The sequence below is a fragment of the Lepeophtheirus salmonis genome, chromosome 4 (genome assembly GCF_016086655.4).
Source record: "Lepeophtheirus salmonis chromosome 4, UVic_Lsal_1.4, whole genome shotgun sequence".
In the NCBI taxonomy this organism is placed as follows: Eukaryota; Metazoa; Arthropoda; class Copepoda; order Siphonostomatoida; family Caligidae; genus Lepeophtheirus; species Lepeophtheirus salmonis.
In genome coordinates, this window is record NC_052134.2 from 23981738 (window position 1) to 23992468 (window position 10731).

At 29.5% G+C, this 10731-nt stretch overlaps 2 long non-coding RNA genes across 2 annotated transcripts; one reads left to right on the forward strand and one right to left on the reverse strand.

Annotated features, from left to right (window-relative positions):
* Window positions 1–387: 387 nt before the first annotated feature.
* Window positions 388–1817, reverse strand: LOC139905175 (uncharacterized). The gene is made up of 2 exons (XR_011779722.1): window positions 1657–1817; window positions 388–1503 (listed from the first exon to the last, which is right to left on the reverse strand). It is a non-coding gene; the product is annotated as an uncharacterized lncRNA (long non-coding RNA).
* A 1489-nt stretch (window positions 1818–3306) lies between these two features.
* Window positions 3307–4495, forward strand: LOC139905176 (uncharacterized). The gene is made up of 3 exons (XR_011779723.1): window positions 3307–3982; window positions 4036–4175; window positions 4238–4495. It is a non-coding gene; the product is annotated as an uncharacterized lncRNA (long non-coding RNA).
* Window positions 4496–10731: the final 6236 nt, after the last annotated feature.

Below are 10731 nucleotides of genomic sequence, written 5' to 3' on the forward strand. Positions count from 1 at the left end.
GATATTATCTCCTTGTAGAGAAGGATCCTTGAGAGGACAGATACCCTTCACATCAACATCTGCGATCTGTGTCACTAGTCACCTTTTTACTCATTGTCTATATCTTCAAAAATACATCATTTCCTACAAATCTCCTAAGGGATTCTCATTTACTTCACAAGAAACAGGAAGCTCTATAAAAAAACACTCCAACTTAATTAAAGGCTGTGTGTGACTCAGAAACCAAAAGAGTTACTCATTATTTCCCTCCATCCTCCACTCCTTCATTGAAATCCGTGCGTCCATTCCTGCTTAAGTCAACATTGCTTCATCTCTAAGAAACCTATTTCAATCTTCAGAGTCATTCAGTTGATGTAGATCATGCAGAAATAACTAGTCTTTATCATATTTATATTAATTTCATTTATTAGTTGGAGTCCGTGATGTACGGTCTACATAGTCAATTATAGAAGCTGGACTCTTTTGTCACTCAAAAACAAGTGGAAAATCATTCTAGAATCTTAAAGATAATGTGCCTCTTTATTTTCTTTAGTTTAGACTGTAAAGCATATTATATTCTGCTATTACATATAAATGGATATTGTATCTTGTATGAAATCATTCTAAACATTTATTAAAAAATGAAAGACTGTCACAAAGAAAAAAATGTTCTTTTATTTCAAAGAATTGGGAGTCCTGAGTCTGAGTTGGGTTCACTTAAACCCATTTGGTAAATGAAATTGAAGGATTATTTTATGTTAACTCTTTAACCTTGTCGTCATCAATTCTATAATTCAATCCATATACATTGTTATTTGTAATTTGTATTGACTGTCACTCCTTGGCGAATTGAATCTATAAAAAGTTCGTGTTACTTCGTCAATCCCAGCATTAAAGAACAAGTCATTGTGTTTATTGAATTTTTAAATTTCAAATTATTTACCAAATCAGAATTGGAAAAATTAAGTTTTGAAATACTTTCGTCTTCAAAACAATTAATTTTTTTACTCATAATTTCAATTTTTTTTTTTTTTTTTTTTTTCATTGAAGATATAACATAATTGAAATGTTTAATCTCATAGAATTGAATGTAAAGTTGATGATATTGATTGAGGGGTGAACATTTCCATTGGAACACATGTCACATGGTCTTAAGAAATAAAGGCTGACAAGTTTAATTCTACTTCGCTGGATTGAGAATTCTTACTATCCGTTAGTAAGAGAACGTTTATCATTGGAATTACATCCCATCGTTTGTTTGTTTTTTTGCCACTCAGCAATGTATTTGGGGGAAAAAATTTGCCTTCAAAATATTTTTCACAAATCATTGAGGTTGGAGCTGGTTTACAATTAAGGGAATATTTAAGGTTATATAACCATTGTCTTCTTCTAGTTAGTTCTCTTGCATTTTTTGGAAAAGGAAATCTAAAGAACTGTATGTTTCCATGATTTATTTTTTTGTGTTTGGAAACAGTTTGGCTCATACATCAGAGCTCGGAGCATCCACCCATAATGAAAAAAAATCTATAAAGAGTTTTTAAAATATATCAAAAATTAGTTTAAAATAATTAAGTAAATAAGCCCCTAATAGTAGCTGTGTAGAAATTCATATTTAATTTTTAAAATCAATTGACAGAATTTCGTAAAATTGTACTTAGTCAATTTGCTCCCTCTTACCTGAAGTACTTCCTTATAAGTAATGAAACTATTATAAATTAAATTCTCGTAATTATTAAAGAATGAAGTAAGTAGAATTGAATGGATGATAATTAAAATTATATTTGAATGAGATTAATAACATGCATCATACGTCATGTTACTCTTACGTCACAATTCTATTAATGATGGATGGAATTGCGACGCAAGAATGTTGATTCGAAAGCGAAAATGGCAACCCGGGTACGTTAAATTTTTACAGCGCAGCTGCCTTTATGTGTTACTTTCCTTTAACGCGAGATGCTATTTTCATGAAATTTTTATTGATACATACGCCAATTTAGTGACGTCATATACATGTAAAATATCTATTTATAAACATAAATCTTTACCAATATAATTTCTCGTGGCAAATGAACTTGTTAACAGATACAACTGACTATATTATGTTTTATTCAGCTATGGAGCGCTTTTATTTATCGCCTTGACGTCATATCTGCCTGGCGAGGTTAAAAAAATTATGACTACCCCACCTTGTCTCTATGTATCTTGCCTTTATTATGTGTATAGTTGATAATATTGTAGAGAAAAACGCGTGCGAGGAGGAGGGGGAAAAAAAGACATATGGTATCATTGTTTAAAATACTGATGTGATTATCATCTGCCTGCTTTATTATGATTTTTGAGGGTATAACGAATGTATTTATTAGCAAAATGTTTAATGAAGATATACTACGTATAATTGACTTCGACGTTTTTATACGTTACAGTAGATTTGAAAACGTCACACTCCATGAAATTGTAATTCATTATGAACCTTATTCTCAGAATAATAGCTAATGAAACGACAAAGTAGAGTATTTGAAATATATTTGAAGCTCAAAGTTTAAAAAAGAAGGCTTTAATGAAATATAATCTACATACTAAAAAATAAACCATTAAACATTTAAGTTAAATATACAAAATTAAAATCATGTAACTATTAATAATAATAAATAAAGAATATTGAAATAATAGATTGATCCAGATAATTTTTTCTTGTTCTAACATCGGAATTCAGTTAAATATGTCATAACTTTAGGTTGCAATACACAAGCGAGACGTGGAGTTTAATCAAAAAGATAATCACCCCTCTTCTTCATGTGGAAGTTGCTATATACAATTGTGCACAGGATAGATATATCTCTACCGATGAGATCTAACTAATTATTAATAATAAAGTAAATGTCAAAATCATAAAATTAGACAATAAATATATACATAAAAAAATGTTAGAAATAAATTCATCTTAAAGATTTAGAGCAAAAGCTAATTATGTAGTAATGTCCGGCGATATTACTCCTTATTAAGAGCATCAAAAAATATTTTCCCCCCGTTATTTAGGTATGCTTATATAACAACATACTATTATCATAAAGGATATACACAATTGTTAATTATAATGCAACACCCAATGTAACTACCCTCGTTGTTGTGACCATTTAAACAGTTATTTTTGCCTTTTATGAGTTTTCTGAACACCATTTCTTGGAGCCCATCAACCATAGCTAAGCCTTAAGTGATAAAAAAGTAATATTTAATGACTATGTAATATACCCAACATAATTTATGTGATAACGATAAGTAGTGTTGGATCAATCTAAAGAAACTACAGTCCTATAAGTAAGGGTGATAATTTTGGTAAGAATAGAAAAGCGTGCGAGGAGAAAAGAAGAATTACTTACGGCATCATTGATTAAATAATATACATCTTCTTCTATCAATCATGAACGTTATCATTCCCGGCTTTATTATTCAATATTAATATAATATGAGATGGTGATAGTCGATAGAGAACTGAATAAAGTCCCCAAAATGACGTCGCCTTCTGTCTGGATTTATGAAAATGGAGGCCCAGGAATTTGGAAAATACTTACCGGATGAGAAACAGATGGTTTGTCGGATTTGTCGATATAAATGTGCCTTTAGTCCCCTGTCTAGAATTACACGCCACTCATTATCCTCATCTCATAACAAGAGTATGGATAGTCATCTATAAAATCAATTTGACGATGAATACATCAAGTCAGACTTTAACTTTGATCTCACAACGATGCTTATTGCATGTAATATAACCTTATCCATTGCTAATCATCTACGTTCAAAAAATTTATGGAGAAATACACGGGTAAACATATCCCTTCCCGAGGAACCATCATTAAATTAATGGAGGATGTTGGTACTGATGTTATTTATAGAAATACATATAAAAATGTTTTGAGTCATCCACACCAAATGATGATCAAGTTATCAGTAAAAAGTATTTACGAATATCGAAATGGAATTCTGAATTTTGTACTATCTCACAGTAAGTATTCAATTTTTTTTTAAATCTAACCCTAAAATATGATTCTATTTTAGCTAAACATATCAAGAATTATGATACACAACTCAGTAAAGGGCAAAAACAACTGCTTAAATGGTCACAACAACGGGGGTAGTAGCTTTGAATGGTTTGCAACTAGTTTGTCTGAGACTACTTACTTCGCTTTAAGACTTGGGTATGATAATTAGGTTTTCCAATATTACATAGTCAATAAATATAACTTTTTTATCACTAAAGTCTTAGCTATGGTTGATGGGCTCCAAGAAATGGTGTTCAGAAAACTCATAAAAGGCAAAAACAACTGTTTAAATGGTCACAACAACGAGGGTAGTTACATTGGGTGTTGCATTATAATTAACAATTGTGTATATCCATCATGATAATAGTATGTTGTTATATAAGCATACCTAAATAATGGGGGGAAATCTTTTTTAATGCTCTTAATAGGGAGTAATATCGCCGGACATTACTACATAATTAGCTTTTGCTCTAAATCTTCACGATGAATTTATTTATAACATTTTTTTATTAGTATATTTATTGTCTAATTTTATTATTTTGACATTTACTTTATTATTAATAATTAGTTAGATATCATCGGTAGAGATATATCTATCCTGTGCACAATTGTATATAGCAACTTCCACATGAAGAAGAGGGGGATTATCTTTTGATTAAACTCCACGTCTCGCTTGTGTATTGCAACCTAAAGTTATGACATATTTAACTGAATTCCGATGTTAAAACAAGAAAAAATTATCTGGATCAATCTATTATTTCAATATTTTGTATTTATAATTTATTATTATTAATAGTTATATGATTTTAATTGTTTAATTTTGTATATTTAACTTAAATGTTTAATGGTTTATTTTTTAGTATGTAGATTATATTTAATTAAAGCCTTCTTTTTTAAACTTAGAGCTTCAAATATATTTCAAATACTCTATTTTGTCGTTTCATTAGCTATTATTCTGAGAATAAGGTTCATAATGAATTACAATTTCATGGAGTGTGACGTTTTCAAATCTACTGTAACGGATAAAAAACGTCGAACTCAATTATACATAGTATATCTTCATTAAACATTTTGCTAATAAATACATTCGTTATACCCTCAAAAATCATAATAAAGCAGGCAGATGATAATCACATCAGTATTTTAAACAATGATACCATATGTCTTTTTTTCCCCCTCCTCCTTGCACGCGTTTTTCTCTACAATATTATCAACTATACCTATAAGTGAGGCCCTAATAAAATTTGTGAGTCCTAGGACCAGTCCTGATCGTTCTTTTGTAAAACTACAACAGCTAAAATGACGTAGGTACTACTAATCACGTCATTTGAGTAGCTGAAGTTACATCATAATTCCTAATTCATGACCTCTTTCAAAGGGTGTCTGGAGGGGAAGCTGTATTTCACAATACATGTGAATACTTAATATAGAGATATATGAAATAAGTCAGTTCGGATAGACTATAATTATTAAAAAGAGGAAATTGTTAGATTTAACATTGGAAATTAGACTGGAAATATGAATAAGCCTTTAGTTGATATATTTTCTGATTATCCAACTTTTCATTTGTTCTTTAAGCTTAGGCACGGACAACAACTTGTGCGAAAAGATAGAAAAATCTTGGTAAACATGCGTATTAATAATTAATTATTACTTGTGCTCCTTGTGTAGTGTTAGTTGGATTCTACTCCAATGAAAAACACATCTTAAGAATTATTGATACTTAGACGACCTCGAGACAGAGGAGTGCCAATCAGGACTTTACCAGTTACATAGGAGCTCCAACATATTCCATCCAAATTATTCTTCATGTGCAATGTCCATTGAATCTCAGTCGATACTCATGGAGTCATTGATTAATCCATTATCGACTCCATCTCTTTTTTAAAGATATTGTCTCTTTGGAATTTATTTATTAATAAAATCGGTTGTCATGATTTTTTATAGAACAGTTCTAATTACGGTTCGAACCAACTTTTAAAGCATCCACATAATTAAATTAATGATTAATTATTGAAATTTATAACAAAGAATTAAACATTTTATGTTTTAATTTTGGAGAAACATGTATGGAAATCATTTTTATTTAGTATTAAAGTATGAATCATCATATTTATTATTTGATTTGACAAACTGTCCGTTCGGCAATGTGCCCGTCCACGCTTCTTATGCTACTTCTACTATGGATTAATTTCATTTTTTAATAATTTATGTTTTGTAAAGTTGTCAGAGGCTGCGTGATTTATATTCTATTAAAAGTTGCGTTTTCTTCATATTTCGATAATTTTCTGGATATTCATATTTAAGGAAATAAAATATTATTTTAATTTTCATTGATGACAAATTTTTACAGAATTTAATACATTCCTTGATCAAAAATTTGATAACTCAATTAATGTATAAAATATTAAATTAATATAATATTAATACTTAAATATTAAATTGCGTTTTATCTGTACAAAATACTATGGAATTGATGAGAGATAGTTGAATTAATAATGAAAAAAAAAAACAATAAAAGTCATTCAGGCAAAAAAATATTGCTCGTTCATGATTTTTTTCAAAAGTCTACCAAATAAAGTCATTTGGTTCATTATGAAGAAATTATTTAACATTTAAACTTATAAATTTTGCTTAGTTAGCCAGATAATTTTACCAAGTTAAAAAAAAGACTGTGTCAGAGATTGATTAACGACGGCTCATAACCCGTACCGTTTTAAGCGTGAGTGGGACATTGACTGAAAATATTGGCCCTTTACTTCTGTCCTATTTTAAAATTTGATTGAATTTGAATATAAATCCAATTACTTTTTTTATCAATATATATTTTATTTTATTTCGAACTACCCTTCTTACAGCTTGTTTTGCTACGTTATGTCCAAATTTATTTCTCAATCAAATATATTTTTATCGTTTTGTATATAAATTCACTCATTGTATTAACATATATTTACATTTTTACAAAAATTTTATAATCAACACTGCACAGGACCCCCAGTCAAGAGCGAGGCGTGGGGTAAGCGCCCCTAAAACTGACCCTGCTGGTCGCCCAAATGTAACCCAACAAAATTTATAAAACATGTAACAATTTTTTTTGTATTTCTCAATCTTTTCTTTGTATATTGTACAAAGTATATACCAGTGGCTTCGAAACTATAGAAGCCAAGTAGTAATTTCCCCAATGTCTTATTATAAGTTGAAGATTTGTTTATAAAATTGTAAAGTTGCGTGACCATGACGATATAATGTATAAATTATTATAAAGAATATTATTTCTCTAAACTCGATCCTCAATTCTACTCTGAGTCTATCAAGAACTACGGAATTATAACTCTGCAACTTATCTTCAAGGTTACTTTCCGTCTTATATGAGCACTCACGAATGTTGAATCAAGTTTCAAATTTAATTGAATATAGTAGGGAGGAAGTTCACTACTCAGGAGTAAAATGATAATAACTAGTGCTGAGTCGATCACGAATAATTCGTTCCTTAGAACGACTCTTTTTAGTGGACTTAAGTGTTAAAAAAATGTTGCGCATTAAAGACTATTTCAATTTGGTCATGATTTTTTATTATTTGAATAAACTCGAGATGCATTTTTTTCCACTAGGGTACGTTCATGAAGCTGAGTATATAAATAAAGACTAAATTTCAAAATTTTAAAGTAATAATATAACTATATAATGGGGCGCTTACGACTTCTTTTTCACTAGTTCAACTTATAGACACTAGTAGCTTTGGCTTGGAATTCTAGTGACTATTACTCAGGAGAAGGAGGGATGTGCGAGAAAAGAACTGGAGATTTACTTGGAACTACATAACACTTTGTAGGGATCCAAATTCGCCCAATGGTTTCATTGGGATATCTGAGTCAAACACCCGAATCTCCTCTCTGCAATGTCAGGTTCTGTTCAAAGGATCTTCTTTCCTCACTCCCTGGATCAGATATTATCTCCTAGTAGAGAAGGATCCTTGTGTAGACAGATGCACTTCACATCAAAACTGCGACCTGTGTCACTTCTAACCCCTTCAGTCATTGTCTCTATCTTCAAGAATACATCATTCCTTACAAATCTTCTAGGGGCTCATCATAGACTTCACAAGAAACAAGGAGCTGCATAAAAAAACACTCAAACTTAATTAAAAGCCGTGTGTGACTTGGAAACAGAGAGAGCTACTCATTATGTCCCTCCATCCTCAACTCTTTGATTGAAATCCGGGTGTCCATTCCTAATTAAGTCAACACTGCTTCGTGAATATCATTAATAAATTGTTTTATTGAAGATAATAGATTAAATTTAACTAAATTATAATGTAATGGCTTCAATTATTGATTGATCACATAATAAAGGAATAAGAATATCTCATATGTTTTTTTAAATTTATATTCCCTGTTTATGTGTTCTCCGTTATGTTATTTAAATCTTATTAATTCATTTGGCTTTATTTTCGACATGCAAATGCTCTTTAATCCTAGATCTCCAATGGATTGATCGTAATAGATGAAGAAAACTACCTAATCGAAACAATGTCGCCGAACACGAACGAAAAGTAAGAATGAATTTGTAAATATATATTTATATATATATATAATTATAATCGTGTAAAAAAGGAGTAATTAATTTATTTGATCTGGCATTAGTTGAATAAATTTTAAATAAACCTCAAACTTTTCAAAAATAATGATTAATTTATTTCTATCTAAAAGTACATATATCAACTTCTAATTCTTCATTAACTTTTAGTCATATTGAAGAAAACTATTTTTTGGAAATTCAAATTGCCATACTTTTTAGTACAAGTTGGCTATTTTATTTGCCTTCATTGTTTGTTTTTTGCTGTATTTGCAAATATTACAAGTCTCAATCTTAAAAATCTATTTATAATTTTATCTTTTTTAAATAGCGCTGTGGTATGACATTGAAATCTTCAGTTATAAAATCACATGCCTGTTTTATTTTCATAGAAAGGTTTTTATTTTGAGCTGTGTATTAATTTTTTTCATATTTCATATAGCGCTTTCAATTGGTAAAATAATATTTATAAAAATTTCTTGGGAACAGTAGACAAGACCATGATGTCCAGTGTAATCAGATATGTTTATAAGTTTGGTTATGCTTTCATCCCAGTTTTCATTAATTGTATTTTTTTTAAAAGATAAACATGCTTCACAATGACAATCATAATTTTCTATTTTAAAAATATCATATAACAATTCCAACTTTTTGGAAACGGAAATCTCCATGTAAGTTTCCATTTATTTTAAATCCGTCCTGCTCTTACATTCAAGGACGGAGCATCCACCCATGATGTTTAAAATGAATTAAAATTGAATTATAAAAAATAAAATCTAAAATGCAAAAATGTGTAGTTTAGACAGAAAACATTAAATGAATTTTCAATGTTTTGTTATTTTTATTAACTTTACTCTGAAATCCTTCCTTCAATAACTAATTTCTTTAAAAAAATGGGATATCTTTAGTATAATATAAATAAATAAAAGTATATAATAAGTAAATAGGTTACAAAAAATCAAAAATTACTTAACCAAGGGCTTTAAATGGATTCTTCGTATGTAAATTGAATATAGAATTTCCTTCATACCAATATTTAATTTTTGATGTCAGAAGATTGATTCTAAATAGATATTGAGGAGAAATTAGAGGCAACACGTTTCACACAGAAATATTATTAAGCTAGCAGGCGACTTTCGTTACTTTCTATTAAAACTTTGAACTTACTGAACCAACCAACTCAGTTGAAATGTTGTAAAAATTTATAGAATAACATTAGGAAGAGGGATTTAAAACTTTATAAGCTTGTTTAATTCCTTCAAATTCATGTTCAGTAAGAACGTCCAATTTCGAATTATTTAAAGCTAGACTTTAGAGTATTATAGTACCACTTTAGATGCAATTTTAGAAGGTCGTACTTTTGTAGCAGAATCTTTATTATCAAGAACTTCGGACCCCTTTTTCTGGTGGCAAAGTCGAGGGATTATCCTAGACTTCATAAATTAATAAAAAAAAAAGATTATGCATTGTCGCTATATCTATCCCATCATCAGAATATGTCTTGAGCAAGACAGGACAAATAATCTCTGAACGTAGAATTTATGTTCCTTCAATATTGGAATACGATATTTAGGTACTAGAATTACATATAATCAAGTCAAAGGACTCAAGTCCATACCAGATCACAAATAATTGATGTCGAAGTACTAATTGTTAGAACAAACCATTCAATAATTATGTGGATCAATTCAAGTCAAAAGTTAGCAAATTAACGAGTAGCAGTTTATAACTTTGAAAACGTTGTGACATTAAAAAATTATGATGTGTTATTATAAATCCTAATTCAATCGACAGTTATAGTCCACAAGCAATGCATGGAGTCAGACTGACTATTTAAGAAATGCAATTACATTCAACAATTTACTTCTAACAATGAATGAAAAGAATGGGAAAAATATTATCTTAAAAAATATGTAAGTATTAGCGAAGTTATCCAATTGACTTATTTATTTAAGGCCCTTGATTAATTCAAGTATTAATACATAACTATGAACTATAATTTAGTTATTTTGATGAGAATGTATGGGAGTCTTCCGAGAATGGTCTGCTTTGACCGTTATGCAACTTGTCCTTTTAGGGAGTAGATGAGCTTTTTGACCATATCAAGAGTAATTTTAGAGAAGAACTCTGCTAATCA